Source organism: Peromyscus maniculatus, chromosome 8, assembly GCF_049852395.1.
Source record: "Peromyscus maniculatus bairdii isolate BWxNUB_F1_BW_parent chromosome 8, HU_Pman_BW_mat_3.1, whole genome shotgun sequence".
Lineage (NCBI taxonomy): Eukaryota > Metazoa > Chordata > Mammalia > Rodentia > Cricetidae > Peromyscus > Peromyscus maniculatus.
Genome location: NC_134859.1, coordinates 19,222,656 through 19,240,741, shown reverse-complemented (window position 1 = coordinate 19,240,741; position 18,086 = coordinate 19,222,656). Strand labels below are relative to the sequence as shown.

The 18,086-nt window shown below is 41.9% G+C and overlaps 1 long non-coding RNA gene across 1 annotated transcript; it reads right to left on the bottom strand.

Annotated features, from left to right (window-relative positions):
- Positions 1–3,175: 3,175 nt before the first annotated feature.
- LOC143274549 (uncharacterized) lies at positions 3,176–7,440 on the bottom strand. The gene is made up of 3 exons (XR_013053210.1): positions 7,306–7,440; positions 6,265–6,492; positions 3,176–5,830 (listed from the first exon to the last, which is right to left on the bottom strand). It is a non-coding gene; the product is annotated as an uncharacterized LOC143274549 (long non-coding RNA).
- Between the last annotated feature and the right edge of the window lie 10,646 nt (positions 7,441–18,086).

Sequence of the window (18,086 nt, the reverse complement as noted above, 5' to 3'; positions counted from 1 at the left end):
AGTTTGAATTCCCAGCACCACTGGGCTGCGATGTGTGCTGAGTCCTCCCAGTCTGTTTGCATTCATGCAGGCTGTAGCAGGATGTGTGCTGAGTCCTCCCCGTCTGTTTGCATTCATGCAGGCTGTAGCAACAGCTGTTGTTTTGCTGTCTGGAATCCTTTGACCTCTGCCCCAGCACTTACATCCAGTTTTTACCACTTTAAACCACGTGCTTCCAGTGGAATTATCTCCATCCCTAACTCACCTAACACGCTAAGGGTGTGTGTGCATGTTGTCAGGAGGAGCATTGATACATACCTAACCTAGGAAGACCCCCAATCTAACACTATCTTGTAGTTAATTGAGAGTAGTACATAGACAGACCTAGTCCATTGGAAGACATTCCGGGTTTTTTTTTTTTCCAATAAATTCTAAAATAAAGATGCTTTCTTTTTCTTTGGATTTCAGCCTAGATTCATCCAGTTCCATGTACTAATGACAGTTACCTTTTCACCACGAGAGGGAGCCACCAAGAATGGACAGCTAAGGAAAGTATAGAGAAAAACACAGATCTGGTGACACCATTTGGGCTCTGTATCAGGCTCTATCTAAATTTGTTATATTTCTGGGTTGCTTGATGTGTAAAACCCAATAGACAGCTTTCCATATTAAACCAGTTTGAGTTGAATTTTTACCTTTTGTAGAAAAATAAATGGTGCCGGGCAGTGGTGGCACACGCCTTTAATCCCAGCACTCGGGAGGCAGAGCCAGGTGGATCTCTGTGAGTTCGAGGCCAGCCTGGACTACCAAGTGAGTTCCAGGAAAGGCGCAAAGCTACACAGAGAAACCCTGTCGCGAAAAACCAAAAAAAAAAAAAAAGAAAAGAAAAGAAAAGAAAAAAGAAAAAATGGTATTAATATAAATTTCATAAAAAACTGCCCAGGATAAACCAATGGAGACAATTCTATAAACTCCAGCACAAGTAATAAAATTCAGTGCTAAACTTTATTAAGTACTAACTCTGGGACAGGCACTATTTAAACTCACTTATATGTCTTAGCGGATTTACACTTAGCAACAAATCCATCAGGCATGCATTTTCACTCTGTCTTTTACAGATGAGGAAAGTGTGTCTCAATTAAAGGTCAGGCAGACTATGCAAGATCATTCAGGAGCAAAGTGGCACTTGGATACTAACCCAGGCAATTTTAAACCTAATTGCAAAATTCTACTAATAGGGTCTCTCTCTACCCCGGAGTGCTCTTTCAAACTTATCCTGACAGTGCCTGCCTTAGAGATCACTTTAATGCTATAAAAGTCAGAGGCTATTGTGTGAACATGAGTCTAAATAAGTATGTATCTTTTAATCCACAATACAAATAGAGAATTTCTTTGTCTAGAAAAATATTTATAGGCCCTTAAGTGTCTGCCTATTCAGGCATGAATACAGGTATGTGCTTGGAAGTCCCTTTTCTGTGCCATGTTAGTGGGGAAGGATGTGTCTTTGTGTTTTCAAAATTCAATGGGAAGATACCGAACAGTGGCTAGTTTATAAACAATTAAAACTTCTTGCTCACAGTTCTGGAGGCTTCGAAATCCAAACACCAAGAGATTTGGTGTTTAGTGGGGACCCATCCTCACGGGAGGTATGTTCTCTATATGATCACAGGTGGAAGAGGCGAGTAAGCCTGCTCAAACCTCTTCTGTAACAGGCTTTTATAAAAGGCTAATCCCACTCAGGAGGGTGAAGCCACCATGATCCCACTGTAGTCTAATGGCCCTGCCTCTTACTATTATCTCATTGGCCATTAGATTCCAAAATGCACAGGTATTCACACTGCACCAAGGTGGAAGTAAGCATGCAGGGCAGTGGGAAACTTGAATTTACTCTAGATTACTTCCTAAGGGGTCCCTTCCAGATAGCAGTGCATTCTCACCAAGAGTGATAGTCAAATCGACGTGTTTCTGGAGCCCCAAGTAAACAACTTATTGGTAGCAAGTTCTCAGTCCACTTTTATAGGCTGAATTGTATCCCCCCAAAATTTATATGTTGAAGCCCTATTCCCAGCACATCATAACACGAATGTGTTTGGATATAGAGACTTCAAAGAGGCAATTAAGTAAGAATGAATCCATTAGGGTCTGTCCCGATCCAATTTGACTGATGTGACCCCCCACCCACCCCCACACTGAGAACTGAACCCAGGGCCTTGCACTTGCTAGATGAGCACTCCATCATTGAGTGAAATCCCCTACAAGTGGCTTCTTTATAAGAAACGGAGGTTAGGACCTGGGGAGATGCCAGGTATGTGAGGTATGTATATATCCAAAGAAAACATATGTGGGCCCAGTAGGGAACATGACCATCTGTGAGCCAAAGAGAACAGCTTCTAAAGAAACCAAATATGTGTACACTTGATCTTGGACCTCCAACCTTCAGGGGTGTAAAAAAAAAAAAAAAAAAAAATAGGCATCTGTTGTTGAAGCCATCCTATCTCTGCTATTGCTTTGACAACTCTAGCAAACTAAGACTTTCTCTAACTTAAGATGAGCGTGAATAACAACGACACGGCCTACTTCGGAGATGGAAGCTATGAATGCACTTGGGTAGGGCTTTTTAAAATTCGGGCAGGATGCTATCATTCCCAGCCAGACTTGAACCTAGAATGCTAAACTGAATGTCTGGGTGAAAATGAAGAGGCCGGTGGACAGGGTTGGTGGGCATGGGGGTCAGATTCCCAGGGTAAAATATTGGCTCTTGCTCACTAGCTGTGTGGCTTAGCATCTTTAAATGGCTCAGCATGATTCCCTCGCTATGGGATTCCCTTCATCATGGCTATAGCACCGATTAAATGAAAAGTGCTAATAGATGAGGTATGTTTAGCAGTTCTAAAACCACGGTAAGTCGTCACTAAATGGGAGCTGCCTGACTGCTGAGTTCAGAGGGGTGGTACATGCCTGGATCCACAGCTTAACGCTCCGTGTCTTACTGTATACCCCTGGGTGGTAGGGCCTAGCGGCTGGCCTTCTGCCTAGACTGCTGGATATGAACTCCCACAGTGGGATGTGCTGGCCAGGCAGAAGTTCAAGGCATGAAGCTAAGGTAGTCTGGGCTGAGGCTGTCTACTCCATTTCTCCGTGAATCCACATAAAATCTACTCAGGGTTTTTTTTTTTTTCTTTCATTTTTCTTTATTAGGAAATTTTCTACTCACTCCACATCCCCTCTCCTCCCTCCTCCCTCATCCCTCCTTCCACCCCCCAGTCCTCTTTCCTAAGCCACCCCGCATCCCCATATCCCCCAAATCGAGGTCTCCCATGGGGAGTCAGCAGAGCCCAGCACACTGAGCCTAGGCAGGTCCAAGCCCCTTCCCACTGCACCAAGGCTGTGCAAGGTGTCACACCACAGGTACCGAGTTCCAGAAGCCTGCCCATAGAACAGGGACAGATCGCAATCCCCCTGCCTGGGTGCCCCACAAACAGTTTGAGCCAAACAACCATCTTCCCATATCCAGAGGGCCTAGTCCAGTCCCATGGGAGCTCCACAGCCACCAGTCCACAGTTCATGGGCTTCCACTAGTGTGGCTGGTCATCTCTGCACGTCCTCCCATCATGATCTTGACGTCCCTCACCTGCAGTATCTTTCCTCTCTCTCTCATCAATTGGATTCCCGGAGCTTAGCCTGGTGCCTGGCCATAGTCCTCTGTATCTGCCTCCATCAGTCACTGGACAAAGACCCTATGATGACAGCTAGGTTATTTGCTAGGCTGGTCACCAGAGTAGACTGGTCCAGGCACCCTCTGGACCACTGCCAGCAGACCAAGGTGGGGTCAACCTTGTGGATTCCTGAGAGCCTCCCCAGCAGCCGGCCTCTTCCTATTCGCATGATGTCCTTATCTATCATATCTTCCTCCCTGCCCTCCCACTCTGTCCCTGTTCCAGCTTGACCCTCCAATTTCCCTCTGTTCTTATCCCCCACTCCTCTCTCTCTGCCACCCCCCCATACCCAGTCTACTCATGTAGATCTCATCTACTTCTCCTTCACAGGGTCATCCATGTGTCCCGCCCAGGGTCTTTCCCTGTTAGCTAGCCTCTCTGGAGTTGTGGGTTGTAGTCTGACCATCCCTTCCCTCACATTTAGTATCTACTTATGAGTGAGTACATACTGTGTTTGTCCTTCTGAGTCTGGGTTACCTCACTTAAGATGATATTTTCTAGTTCCATCCATTTGCCTGCAAATTTCATGATATCATTGTTTTTTACCACTGAGTAGTACTCCATTGTGTATATGTGCCATATTTTCTTTATCCATTCTTCAGTTGAGGGGCATCTAGGTTGTTTCCAGGTTCCTGCTGTTACAAATAATGCTGATATGAACATAGTTGAGCATGTGTCCTTGTAGTAAGATTGAGCATTCCTTGGAGATATGCCCAAGAATGGTATAATTGGGTCTTGAGGAAGACTTTTTCCCAATTTTCTGCAAAACCACCATACTGATTTCCAGAGTGGTTGTACAAGTTTACATTACCACCAACAGTGGAGGAGTGTTCCCCTTGCTCCACATCCTCTCCAACATAAGCTGTCTTCGGTGTTTTTGATCTTAGCCATTCTGACAGATGTTAAGATGGTATCTCAGAGTTGTTTTGATTTGCATTTCTCATAGGGTCATTTTTAAACAAAAAGGGGCATTGTGGGCCATAAGTTCCAGCACCCTGTTTAGTGTCCCCTTCAAAGCACTGTGACCCACTAAGGCTCCCTTGTATATTTGTGGGGGAAAAAAACCTCCAGATGAGGAAATGCCAGGGATAGCGCAGAAGGAAAGAATTATCATATTAATGTTAAGCATTGTTTGACTAAAAAAAATAGGTTTTGAGTAGTCAAAAACAGAACAATAAATAAAGGCAGTGCATCAGATATAACCCAGACTATCACTGCAAGGAAACTTACAGGATGTTTTTAGTCAACTAAGAATCTAGGGGCAGGGGTTGGAGGGTGGTGTAGCAGTCAAGAACACTTGTTGCTTTTGTAGAGGACCCGGGTTCAGTTCCCAGCACCCAAATTGGGAGGCTGACAACCACCTGTAACTCCAGTTCCAGGGACTCTGATGTTCTTTCTGGCCTCTGTGGGACCTAGACTTGATGAACTTGATACACATACATACTTTCACATATATAGATAAAGGGTCACACATATAAAATAAAATGTCTTTTTAAAACAGACCTTAGGAGTGGGTTTTTTTATTTTTAAGGTAAGCTAGACTTCACACTTCTTGGGATTCAGTCACATCAATGAGAACTTAAACTGTCTGCATCAAAATGCCTTTGTTTACTCTCTGTGCTAAATGAACACTCATTTACAACGACAAGCCTTGGGAACAAACTACTCCGCTATGACAAATATTGTTTCAGGCCATGGAACCTTCATGGCAAACTGTACTTAATAATAAGCATTTCCACAACCACAGACAATAGGAAAACTATGAATGTCATTTCCTGTTTAAGTGTCTGGAGCAAGCCAGATGGGAGATTGGCAATGTCAGACTATCTCTGCTATTGTACTTGGTCAAGTGTTTACTGTGTGCATCTCAAGGGAGGCTGGCCTGAGGTAGGTGAGGGAGGAGGAAGCAGAGACATGGAAGAATCAGGAAAATGACTGCAGATGTTAAAACAGAAGGGTAAGACAAGAAAAGGAATTGGAAGACAACAGATACGAAGGAATGCCTCCATGTGTGAGAACTGGAGCTATGAATGGTGCCCTCTCAGATTTACTTACCTGAGGAGGTAAAGTAAACATAGTGGGCTGGCAGCAATTGAAATCTACTTTCCAACATTGTCAGGACAGCTGACTGGGTTCTACAATATAAGATGCAGTTATTTAGCTACTACCAAGCAATCAAGGAACACCCAAAGAGATCTGTTGAATTCCCATAAAAATGGGAATGTCTAGCATTTTTGCTTACAACAATAGTACTGTGATTTTTTTATTCTGAAAAATGCAGGACAAAGAGGGGCAACTTACTCAAAGGGGGGAAAAAAACAAAATACCTTAAAACACATCTGAAAACAGTGCCATAAACCATAAATACAGAGGTTGCAAACTGGCATCTCTGGGCTGAATCTTTTCTGAAATGTTTGTCTTACACTGCATTTTTAAAAGGGAAGTTCTTGCTATTAGGACAGAACTCTCATTGGCAGGCAGAGGGATGGGGCAGGTTATTTCCACTCTGAGGAGCTCTGCTCTCCCCTGAGGAAAAGGGAGGTTTGCTCTGACATCCATTGGTCCTTACTTCATAATTGTGTGAATTCCTCTGTTAACAGTCTCAGAGTACCATGCTGCCTCTCTTTCTTGCCCTTTCTTCTCTTCCAAGGCTCATGAACACCCATGCTTTCTTCCACGAGTGGGAATTAGAAAATACACTTGGCTGCACGTTCCAGCCTTCTTCTCCAGTCAGCTTTGTCAGTGATAATGATGACGTCTTCATCCCCATCTGTCCTACTCCCGTGTCACTTCTCAACTGGTAATGAATGCCAGAGGAGAAAGGGAGGAGATGTAATTAATTGGCTCCTGAAAACTCCAAGAGGTTGCCAACGATTAAACAGTGGAAATTTGTGTCTGAAAATCCCTATTTGCTGACTTCTATGAGGAAATGGAAGACCTGGCAGACCTACGGCGATATCTACACACTGTGCCGGCCAAAGATGAACACAGAACGTCGGTGTTTGATAGGTCATGAAAGATTCGATCTGTCATAGTCCCTCCCACCCCACTCCTTACTCTCTCATCCATCCGGTCCTTTAATTCAGCCATCTTTTTCTGTCATTTAAGTTGGAAGCTTCTGCTGTAGTCATATAAATATCCACTTTAGAAAAGTGATTTTTTTTCCTACAAGCTAGTGGAATCCTGAACATTGGATGGAATCATGAGAAAAACATTTGAAAAACCATTGAAATGGAAGGTAGATCCTAAATCCAAAAGTCAGCTTGCAAAGATGTGGTGTTATTCTGGCTCCTGACTTGGTGGTGCCATGGACTGTTATTGTTTACTTCCTCCACGGCACTCCCAACACAGCAAACATCTAAATCAACAAATTTTCCCTACTTTTAGGTAAGACAGAACCTACCAGATCAGACAAAGCCAACTTAAGCCTAATAAAAAAAAAATTCTCCCATGTATCATGTATATTTTATGTCCAGATACTGTAGGTTGCATCTCTCTGGCAAGAGCAGTACTGAGGATTGGAAAGTTACTGAACTGTATCAAGCAAAGCACTTGTCAAAAGACCCAGGCAGTTTCCAGAAAAGACAGTGTTTTCTTTGAACTAGAGTACCTGGAGAACACCCGAGTTCCGTGTCCCTTAGGTCATGGAGACTGAGGCTCAGGTTTCACAACCAAAACAGCCATTGCTGGACCGCCCATGCTTCTCAGAAACATAATTTTGTTGTATCACTGTGGATCAAATTACCTTTAACACAATCAATAGTGGGGAAGAAAAAGACATTAATTTCATTATCTCCAAATAGCTTAATCACATTTACAGAGGTATGGCTAAGGTTAAACTTTCCTTCAGTTTTCACACTTTGGGATAGCAAAATGACTGTCCATCAGACTGTTGTCTGGGCCAATGGTAACAACTGGTTTGGGGTTTTTATTTGATTGATAGAGAGCTTAGAAGTATTTTTGCTCTTACAATCTAGAGGAGTTACAGGTTAAGAATCTAATATTATTATGTTCCCTCTTTTTTGGGGGGGGGGGCTCTTGCTTTGCTTATGTTGAGAACCTAGCATTTGCCTTCTTCACACATCCTGATGTGATGATTCCTAAATTAGTTAGGGTCAGTTCCCATCTGGCCTGTCTCTCTGAGACAGTTCTCTCAGAGACAGTTCTCTCTGAGACTGTTAGCAGGACAATCCGCCCAGTTATGAAGTGAGGACCAATGGATGGGAGAGATGACTTCCCTCTTGCTCCCATCTTGTCTTAGAAAAATGAAGTCTTTCCAGGATGACCTATGAAAGATCTCTGACAACGCTCCCCTCTGATGCTGCCCCCAACTCTTTTTGGAATCCTGGACACCATGATATCATTGACTTCAGAAAGTAAACACAAAGTAAATATAAGTCCAGATTTCAATCAAGGAACTTAAGAAAAGGCTCCAGACTCAAGCCTTTGGCTCTGCCTTCTTGCTGTGAGTCAGAGCCAGGAGGTTCCCATTAAGGTGTATGTGAACTGTGTATTACTCCACACTGAAGTCGATCTGTAATGTAATGCTGTCAAGCAGCCAAGTTTTTTCCAGCCATCTCTTGGACCCACATTCAAAACATATCAGTATCTCATTAGCCCTTTCATTTGTAAAAAGCTTCGCAGTCTACTCAGCAAGCCATAGTTACAGAGATATTTTGTTTTAGAGTAAAATAAAACCCATTTTAAATAAGTGTGTTACTCCTATTGTATTAGTAGCTATCAAGTTGTCACACTCATCTGGAATGAGTTGCTATGGAAAAAACACTAAATGCACAGAATTATGCATGGAACATGCTTTGATATAGAGCAAAGCAATGGAGGGGGCATGTTCGGGGAATTTTTTTTTTCTATAACTCCCTTAAGCCAAGCCATTGAGCAGGAGAGAAACTCAAGCTCAAGTCATGCAAGTGTGGTCAGGGGCAGCAATGAATCTTCTATTCGGCTGCAGACCCTTCCCCTTTCCTCTGGCTTCTCCCTTCTAAGTGAGTCCCTGAAGAATTTTAGGTAAATGTATTCCGAAAAATCACAGACTCTCAAAAGGTTTCATAGTTGAAGAAAAGAGTTGACTGTGAATCCTCCTCCCACATCTCCTTGTCAGCCTTCAAAAGCCACTTCTTCAAATAACTTGTGAAGATGTGCCTTGTCATTAGGGCATCTCTCACACGGCTGTGTCACCACCTTCGAAGATGAATGACCTGGGAAGAGGATGAGACACACCAAGGTTCAAACGCTCCCATGGACTAATAATGGACTAATAATGGCTCCACACGCCAGCCAGAAGGTATCTTTCTCTTTTCTTTCCCATCCTGGTGCTCTGTGCCGAAAGGACAATGACTATTTCATTTACTCCAGAGGTGAGAAATGAAGAGTCGGGACTGAGAAAGATTGGAACCAGGACATATAACCACATGTTTCTTATGGAGAAATAAAACAGACAAACAAACACATAGAAAAGGAAATTCACTGCACAGAGCAAAGAATTAACCCCATTTTATTAAGAAATCCAAGCATGTATTACTACTTACAGTCTCAATAGCCAAGCTATGGAATCAGCCTAAATGTCAGTCTTCAGGAATGGACAGAAAAAAACTCACTGTATATACACAATGAAGTACTATTTGGTCATAAGGAGGAATTAAATCATGTCATTGGCAGGAAAATCGATGGAACTGAAGATAATAATGTTGAACAAAATAAAGCAAGCACACAAAGACAAGGATCACATGTTCCTCTAATTTGTAGAATCTTTAAAAACAAAAGTCTGAAAGCAGAAGAGCAACCAATAGAAAAGAAAAGGGAATGGGAAAATAGAAAGGAGGGTATGAGAATGTGGAGTCTCCTAAAGTGTGAGAAATACATTCATGAAAATGGTAGTGAAGCAGATTATTCTGTACAATTAATAACATTTAATGATTTAAAATTTGAAGCATTATTATTGAGAGGCCTTCAGAAAATTATGTGTGGTCACTGAGAAAAAGAAGATAAAATGACATTGACTTGTTGGGGAAGATGAGATGCTGCACTAAGTGAGACCTCTCTCTGGGAACGTGTCTTTTTTTTCCAAATGGATCTTTAAAGTTAAATACAGGAGGCTGGTGAGATGGCTCAGTGAATAAAGGCCCTTGTCACCATTCTGAAGATCTGAGTTCAAGCCTCAGTACCATGTGATAGAAGGGTAGAGGCTGAGAGGGCAAAGATCTTGGCACTGACATCCAAAGGGCCCACATGAGAGATTGTAACATGGCAGAGAACATGAAGTGAGAGGAGAGCACACAAAAAGAACTTGCTTTGTAATGAAGTCAGTCTGCAATAACCAACCCACTCCCAATGGCAATGATGCTTCCAGAATAATACAGCCCTCATGACAAAGTCACCTCTGAACACTGTGACATTGCAATTCAGTTTCAACATGAGTCTAGAAGGTGCATTCAAACCACAGCACTATTCTATTATAATTAGTTTTTCTCTTCACACTCTTTTGCTGAACCTAGATTCCAGTAAATTAAATGTATACCTGACATAAACTCACCTCTTCTTGTCCCTCACTCTCATAGTTCATTGTCCCAGTGCTCTTCTTGTAGCATGCAATGAATGGAGATGTTGAGTGATAAATGTGTCTTTTGATACTGGTGGAATTTTCTCTGCTTATTGGCCCTTTTAACAGCTACTGAGAACAAAGTTAGAGAAAATGTATAGGAACCTAGAATAAATCTGTAGCTCATTGACACTGCAGATTCACCAGCCAAGCAGTTTCAGTGATTTCCATCCCTGACTGTGTCTCCTAACTTCAAATGTTCTATCAGAAACTGTTACTGAGGCTAGAGATACGCTTGTGTAGCTTAAGAGTGACATCCAGTGGTTTGTTGAGGCAGGCAAGCATAGAGAACAGTTTAACATAGAACCATACTTAGTTTGGTTATCGACACTCCTGTAAACCCCCAAGTTGCGGTCAAATAATGCACTTGACAGTCTAGTTTCTCCAACTGCATGTACTATGTACCCAAACCCCTCCTTGATCACTGTACCTAGCAACTTTGGGCCTCCACCTGCACATTCTACTTCAAACAATGGAAAGGTTTCCCCTACCCTAATGCTCATTAAACTTGAAGAGTTCCTATTTAAACATACCTCAGTTAAGTCCAGGTACAATGATGGGGGGTGAGACCCAGTCTCAACTGGTTTGGGGTATATGCACAACAAGGCAAAACTGCCCTCAAGTGAATTTTCTAGGAAGAATCTCCTAGTTGCCATCTTATGCATCTGAAAAATTAGGCATGCATTCGATTAAAACCAGATGCATTATGGGCAGGGATGTGTATGGCAGAAAACATTTTATGGCCTAACCTGTCAATAAAAATGAAAAACCACCTTCTCTATGTCCCTTAGTACCCAAGCTCCTCCTATTCTTGAAGCCCATAAAATGAAGCTCCAAATAATAACTGGGGTACCTGAGTATCTTCAGTCTCGTGGTCCATTGCGGTTTTGCAGTATATTCAGACCTATGCTATAGCGTTTCTTTGAATAATGTTTTCTAGATACATTTGCAACATGTGTGGGCTTTTGTTTTAACTCCTTGAGTAAGAAGGCCCAAACTTCGAAACACCTGACTCTGACCACAACCTCAACAGAGTAACTTATAACTTAATCACATCTGTAATACATATGGAAATCTAGTCACTTCTCAACTGTCAACATAGAGAGGAACATAGTATATGAAACCCTAATCATAAAATCATTGGATTTACTTTGGGAAATTATTGAAGTAGTGTTACCTAGTTATTGGAGACCTCATAGTCAAGTTCATTTGTCTGTTTTTCTTTTCAAAGAAAAGCCTGTGCTCATTCTGGTGATATCTGCTAAAGGCATGAGCTGATGGGCACAGAGAGGAAATGAAGGCAGCTGTGCTCACCACTATACTACCAATGCAGATGCAGAAGGGAAGTGAGATACACAGGGCTAGTCTAGGAGAATTAGCCAACTCTAGACCTGGCTCCCAAGACCAGAAGTTCAATTATTTATGGCTCAAGTGTGGAAAAATCAGCCTAGACACAGGTTTGAATTAATGTATGAGTGCTCATCTGAGAAGAGAGCCGATCTGTGTAAGGTTCCATATAGAACAGTACTTAGAGTTAAGTGAGTCCTTACACATGGTCCCAGGAGATCCGGCTACTCTCCAAAGATTCCCAGACAGCAGCCATGGCAAGGAAGCCTGAGAACAGTGAAATGTCAGCCAGTAACCAAACTGCCTCAGATTCGGGAGGGTGTTGCATTCAACAACATGGTTCAGAAAGCTCAAGGTGATTACCACAGATAGACCGGGTAGTCAGTTTCATTCTATTATAGACACAGTCTCAAAATCAAATAATTAAATAACCAATTCCATGTGTGTTTCAACCTCCCCCATTCCCTTCTCTCACGCATAAGAGTCAAGCCAATAATTCTCTAACATCGCATACTTATGTCAACTAGGAAATCTTTGCAATGTTGTTTAGATAGATCTTAACCCGAAAAACACTAATTCAGAATTCAGTTATTTGAGTATGTTCTCTGGCATGAAGAAATTCCCAGACAAGCCTCTTTTACATTTAATAATATTTTCCAGAAGCAAGTTAGCAAGAGAGCATTTATTTGTAAACACAGAGCAATGACTACAAAGGAAATCTTGAGGTGGCTACAGGTAGAATTGTTGGGACACCTCTTTGACTCACTGACTAGAGAGCAAGATACTAATTGTGAAGGGTAGTATGGTTAATACGGCCCCCAGTGCAAGATACAGCAAGAGGAGACTTGTTCTGACTTCCTTCTGTATAAACAAATATAAAACAAGGCAGTGGGAGTTGATCTTTTATGAAATCTGCAACAACACAGTTTCTACCAAGTTTGCTTACCTAGTACATCAAAGTGACAGGCAGGGTTAGCCTTCCCTAAGGAAATTTCCATGCATGTTTTAGAACATATGAAAACTGCAAGGGAGAGCTATAAAATCCATACATGCTTACAATGTTAAGATGTTCTTGTTAATATGGACACGGAATGAGGATGGTGGTCGCACCTTCCAGCTGGACATTAGCTTATTTCTAGGCAGAATGGGAACTTTGAGAAATCAAAGGGAAATACTTTTCAACATTCAGACTCTTAAGGTTTTAATTCCAGTGGACAAGATGATGTCAGAAACGGAAATAGAAATGACAAAACATACAACTTGCAATTTTGTTTTCATGACTTCGCAATGACTGACCGAGACAAGGTAAGGTAGATAGGGCAATTCAAGTAGAACTTCATTCAATAGCATTTCGTCCAGAGTTGTTTTCCCCCAAACATGCTCTCGTTTCCAAGACACACTTTAATAGGAAACAGATTACGGCTGAGCTAATCTGTCCATGAAACACTCTCACTTCCCCTTCCCTGTCTAGTTTATCATCTCTGAGCAGTCTGCCTGTGCGTCTTGTTTACTTAACCTTGAGCATTCTTCTACTAAAAAGGAGACCACAAGAGATGAAAGAAACATAGGGAATCCTCTAGCACTTGAAAAGCCTTCATGGCTTATGCCCTGTGATGGCAGGCTTGGTGATAATAGAAGCGAGTGTTTTCAGGGAGCCCCACCTCCCATCCCATCAGCTACCAAACTGGAAGGCCTGTCCTCAGGACTTCTTTGTCTCACATAAGCAGGAGGAATTTCTAGGGAGAGTGTTGACAAAGGATGTCAAAGTTAACCTTCAGGAATCGACTTTAACCCAGTGATAAGACTTTTGAATTAACTTCTTTCTTCATGCAAGGTGAGAAAGATCATTACTTAAACAGTCAATTGAGAGTTAAAATGAAGAAAAATGTATTTAACTGAGGAAGTTGCAGATGTGTGTATATATATATATATATATATATATATATATATACACACACACACACCAAAGACAAACTCAGACACACACAAAATAGATATAGAGATAGAGATAGATAGATAGATAGATAGATAGATAGATAGATAGATAGATAGATAGATAGATAGATGAGGTTTTGAGACCTCTCCCTAAAACACCCGATTTATACTTTCCACTACTAGCTTACCTAGGGTACAAAGAACAAAATGCAATATAAAATATTTATTAAAGACTCAGTGGAGAAAAGATTATACTGAAGCATAATATTTTCCAGGAAAGCAGAATTTAATTCTCCGACAAGCACAGGCTAGAAGCTCAAATTCTGTCTTTTCTGAAAATTATTATAGGGTCAGAGCCTCATAAAAATGTTCTCATTTGCATATCCAAACGAAGATCTCTCATGTACCTCCCAAGAAAGAGAAGGGTTCATATTAAGTATGATTTCATATTCTTGTAACATAGCCCCTGTTCACTCCCATGCCTAGGGCACTCCAATATGAATCCCTGCTTGTATTTTCAATAAATCAAGCCAGAGGTATTTGACCGCTCAGAAACTTTCAATTTCTGTGTTCAATTATGGCACCCATCTAAATGCAATGCTTAACACAGACACGTATGACCTTGAACAAGTGGCATGCGGGTTGAGCATTGTGCAAAAGTGACTGTGTGCAGTAGAAGAGGGAAAGGCAGAGGGATTTATCAAAGTAAAAGCGGGTTAGTATCTTTATGAAAGGGAGAATGGAGGCCAATGACACCTTCGTGTAACTACAACAAGGCAGAGGTCAAGCTGGGTTCTCAGGAGCACGGATACAAGCACAACCCGGAGCACTGCTGAGAGTCTGAAGGTCCAGAGGAGCTGAGGGGGTCAGGAGATGGCACTCTGGTCCCCACTCAGGACACCTGAACCTCATGCATGTGCTGACTACATCACTATAAGACAGGTAACATGCACATGTAATAAATAGTAATTAGGGGCAGAGCAGCTTGTGGCCTAACCAACTGCTCCTTGTAAAAGATTAGGGAGGAGTTTTGGACAGTGTGAGAAACAAAGGGTGAGATCATGGTATGAAAAGATCACCCTGGCTGAGGGCTCAGACAGCTTTTGAGTTCCACAGCTCAACCTGTCACAGCGTGTCCTGAATTTCACCGCGAGGAAGCCAGTAACTAACCACAGCAACAAGCATCCTCCTGCTTGAACTGTCACATTGAGGTGTGCTGGACTTTTGACCCAGAGACTCATTTTTAGGCCTCTGCTCTACCTAAATATTTGCACACAGAAAAAAAAGGGGGGTGCAAGTAAACAAAGTTTTCCGATGTAATATTGTTTATAATAAATATATTGGAGCACCCTGACTATATATAAGTAGAGGAATATTAAAGCATGTTATACTTGAGGCTGGGAAGGTGGCTTGGTGGTGAGAACACTAGCTGCATACGCCTGGGCTAAAATCCCCTGTGCCCATGTAATGATTGTGCGTGTATATGAGTGCCCACACCCTAGCACTCAGGAGTGGCAGAGACGGGCAGACGCCAGACAGGCCAGGCAGCCTCACTTCCGTTCAGTGAGAAACCCTTTCTTTCTTAAAGGAACAAAGAGAGAGAAATAGAGCAAGACACATGTGCACCCACACAGCCATGTGCATGTGGCACACACACGTATGTATATACACACGTTCATACACACACACACACACACACACACACACACACACACACACACACACCCCAAAAGAAAATCAAACAAAAACAAAAGAATGTAGTTTTCTTATACTCACAACAAACTATAGTGGTTGAAACAAAGCCATCAGAACTACAGTCCAATGCTTACTAACAATTTAAACTTGCCCAAATCATCTATCTAGTGATTCAGCTTCCCTTTAAGTGTAAAATGATAGTGAAATACCCTTCTTTATAGAGCTATTATAAAAATTATACAAGGTGCCCCCCATAAAGGGCCAGGATATTGACACATGCCAGACACTCAATTTGCATTAGCTTGGTTGTTGAAACTCTTCATGAAAAAGAGCTCTCCGAAACATACTGTGAACCAAAAACCGACTGTAGAAAAGTCTATAAGGATGTCTCAGCCAGTGTCCTACTGCTGTGAAGAGACACGCTGACCGCAGTCAACTCTTATAAAAGAAAGCATTTAATTGGAGCTTGCTTATAGTTTCAGACATTCAGTCCATTATTGTCATGGCTGGGAGCATGGTGGCATGCAGGCAAACACGGTCCTGGAGAGGTAGCTGAGAGTTCTACATCCAGATCAGCAGGCAGCAGGAAGAGAGAGAGAGCCACTTGGACTCTGACTTGGGATTCTGAACCCCAAAGCCCACACCCAGTGACACACTTCTTCTAACAAGGCCACGCCTCCTAATCCCTGTCAAGCAGTGCCACTCCCTAATGACCACGCTTTCAAAAGGGAGCCTCAGGAGGCCATTCCTACTCACACCACCACAGGCTGATACTAATTCTTAAGTGCACGTGGGCAAATGTGCATCTGATAAATGCACAGCAGAGAGAATAGGCGATGTCAAGAATTATCCCCGGAGAAGGGAGTGGAAACACTGAGGGGAGACCTGGAAGGAGACCCTTCATTTCTACTTTGGCACTTGGAGATTTGTTCTAGGAGTATGGAATGGCATGCTGTTGATAAGCTTTTAAGATACTACTTTCGGAAATACAGTGCACTGACAAATAAAGAAGAAAGAGTAACTAAAGCTAGTCTGGACAAGTGAATGTTTACAGTGCTGCAGTTAGAGGAGCGTCCCAGGAAAGGGAGGCTGGGGTCTGCAGTCTGTGTTCAAGGGTCCAGCATCAGCGCTGGATGGGGATGAACCAAGTTAGGTGTCTACTGCAGAGGCTAAAGAGGGCCTCACTCCCAGGGCCATGCCATGCATGAACCTTAGACCGGGTAATGATCTAACACTGATAAAAACATGGCCACAGTCAAAAAGCCTGCTTATTAGTAAAAAGCATGACATAAGTCCAGTGTCCTAAAATGTCCAATCTAGACTTCTTTCTCCCCATCTCCTTTTTAAATCCCAAACAAGCAATAATTTAATCAGTTTAAGTCTATAATGTTCCACGTGCAGTCTCTTAAAATGTAAACTAAACAAAAGTCCCATGTCCTCCCAACTGCTCACTTTTCCCTTTGGGAATGTCTCCTGAGAAAAATAAAAACAAACAAAAAGATTGGGAGTTGGAGAGCCATCCAGTCTTCTCAAGCGCCTGGTGACAGGCTTTGAATTGTCGAAGGGTCTTATGGGGGGAATTGTCTCCTTTCTTTAACAAGTATGACTTCAGCAAGATTATTGGTAAAGTTAACTTTGGTTAGAAATGCAACATGTCATACATCAATAGAAACACACACATACAGGAGAGAGGGAGAGACAGAGAGAGAGAGAGAGAGAGAGAGAGAGAATGAACATGTTAATAATTGGCACATATTGGTAAAGCATAAATAGGTTTCCACTGTACTATCTTATTTTTTTTAGTTTTTCTTATTTTTCAAAGGAAAAACATAAAAGTAGGCAAAGAAAAATATATTATTAATAAAGAATCAAAAAACAATGGCGAGTTCTCAACATAAAACAAGGGAACTATATTAGACAAATAGAGTTTGAAAACAAATGTCAGTACACCACTGACCAAGAAAAATTTTAGTTGAGGCAAAGAGAAGGCATTTTTATACAACCAGACACTAAAATAATTTGTCAGAAGCAGAAAACAATACAGTAAGCTTCTTTTTTTTTTTTTCCGAGACAGGGTTTCTCTGTGTAGCTTTGTGCCTTTCCTGGAACTCACTTGGTAGCCCAGGCTGGCCTCGAACTCACAGAGATCCTCCTGCCTCTGCCTCCCGAGTGCTGGGATTAAAGGCGTGCGGCGCCGCCACCACCACCCAGCTACAGTAAGCTTCTTAAGGAAATTAATACCAGATTAAACAAAATTCAGATATCCAGGAGATAAGACAGAGCCATGGCAAACTTGATAATGTACCACATGTGTGTATGCATACGTGTGTGTGTGTGTGTGTGTGTGTGTGTGTGTGTGTGTGTGTGTAAATAATAACAGAAATTGACTGTGGTTTTAAATTTATGTAAACTTAGAATTTCTCATCTGGTGTAGTAACTTTTTTCTCTCTTGTTTAATCTTTCAGATTAAGTATTTTTATTGTTATATTTCTCTTCTCACTTATCTGATTATCATACATTCTTAACCTAAAATGACTTTCCTGGAAATTAAAATATTCTTAATGTGTTTAAGTCTGATATGAATGTGTAGTTTGCCATATTCTAAAACAATTAAAGGTTGTGAGAATGCTTGGGTGTACTTCCCCCTTTCTTGCCTTGTTATTTTGGGGTTCCAGTGGCCACATCCCCATCCTCTGGATACCCTCTTGCTGGGTTACCTTTTCTCCTATTAAGTTCCAGGAACTCTAAAAATCCATATTATTTGAGCTTTTTACATTTTCTTTTTATTTTGCCCTTTA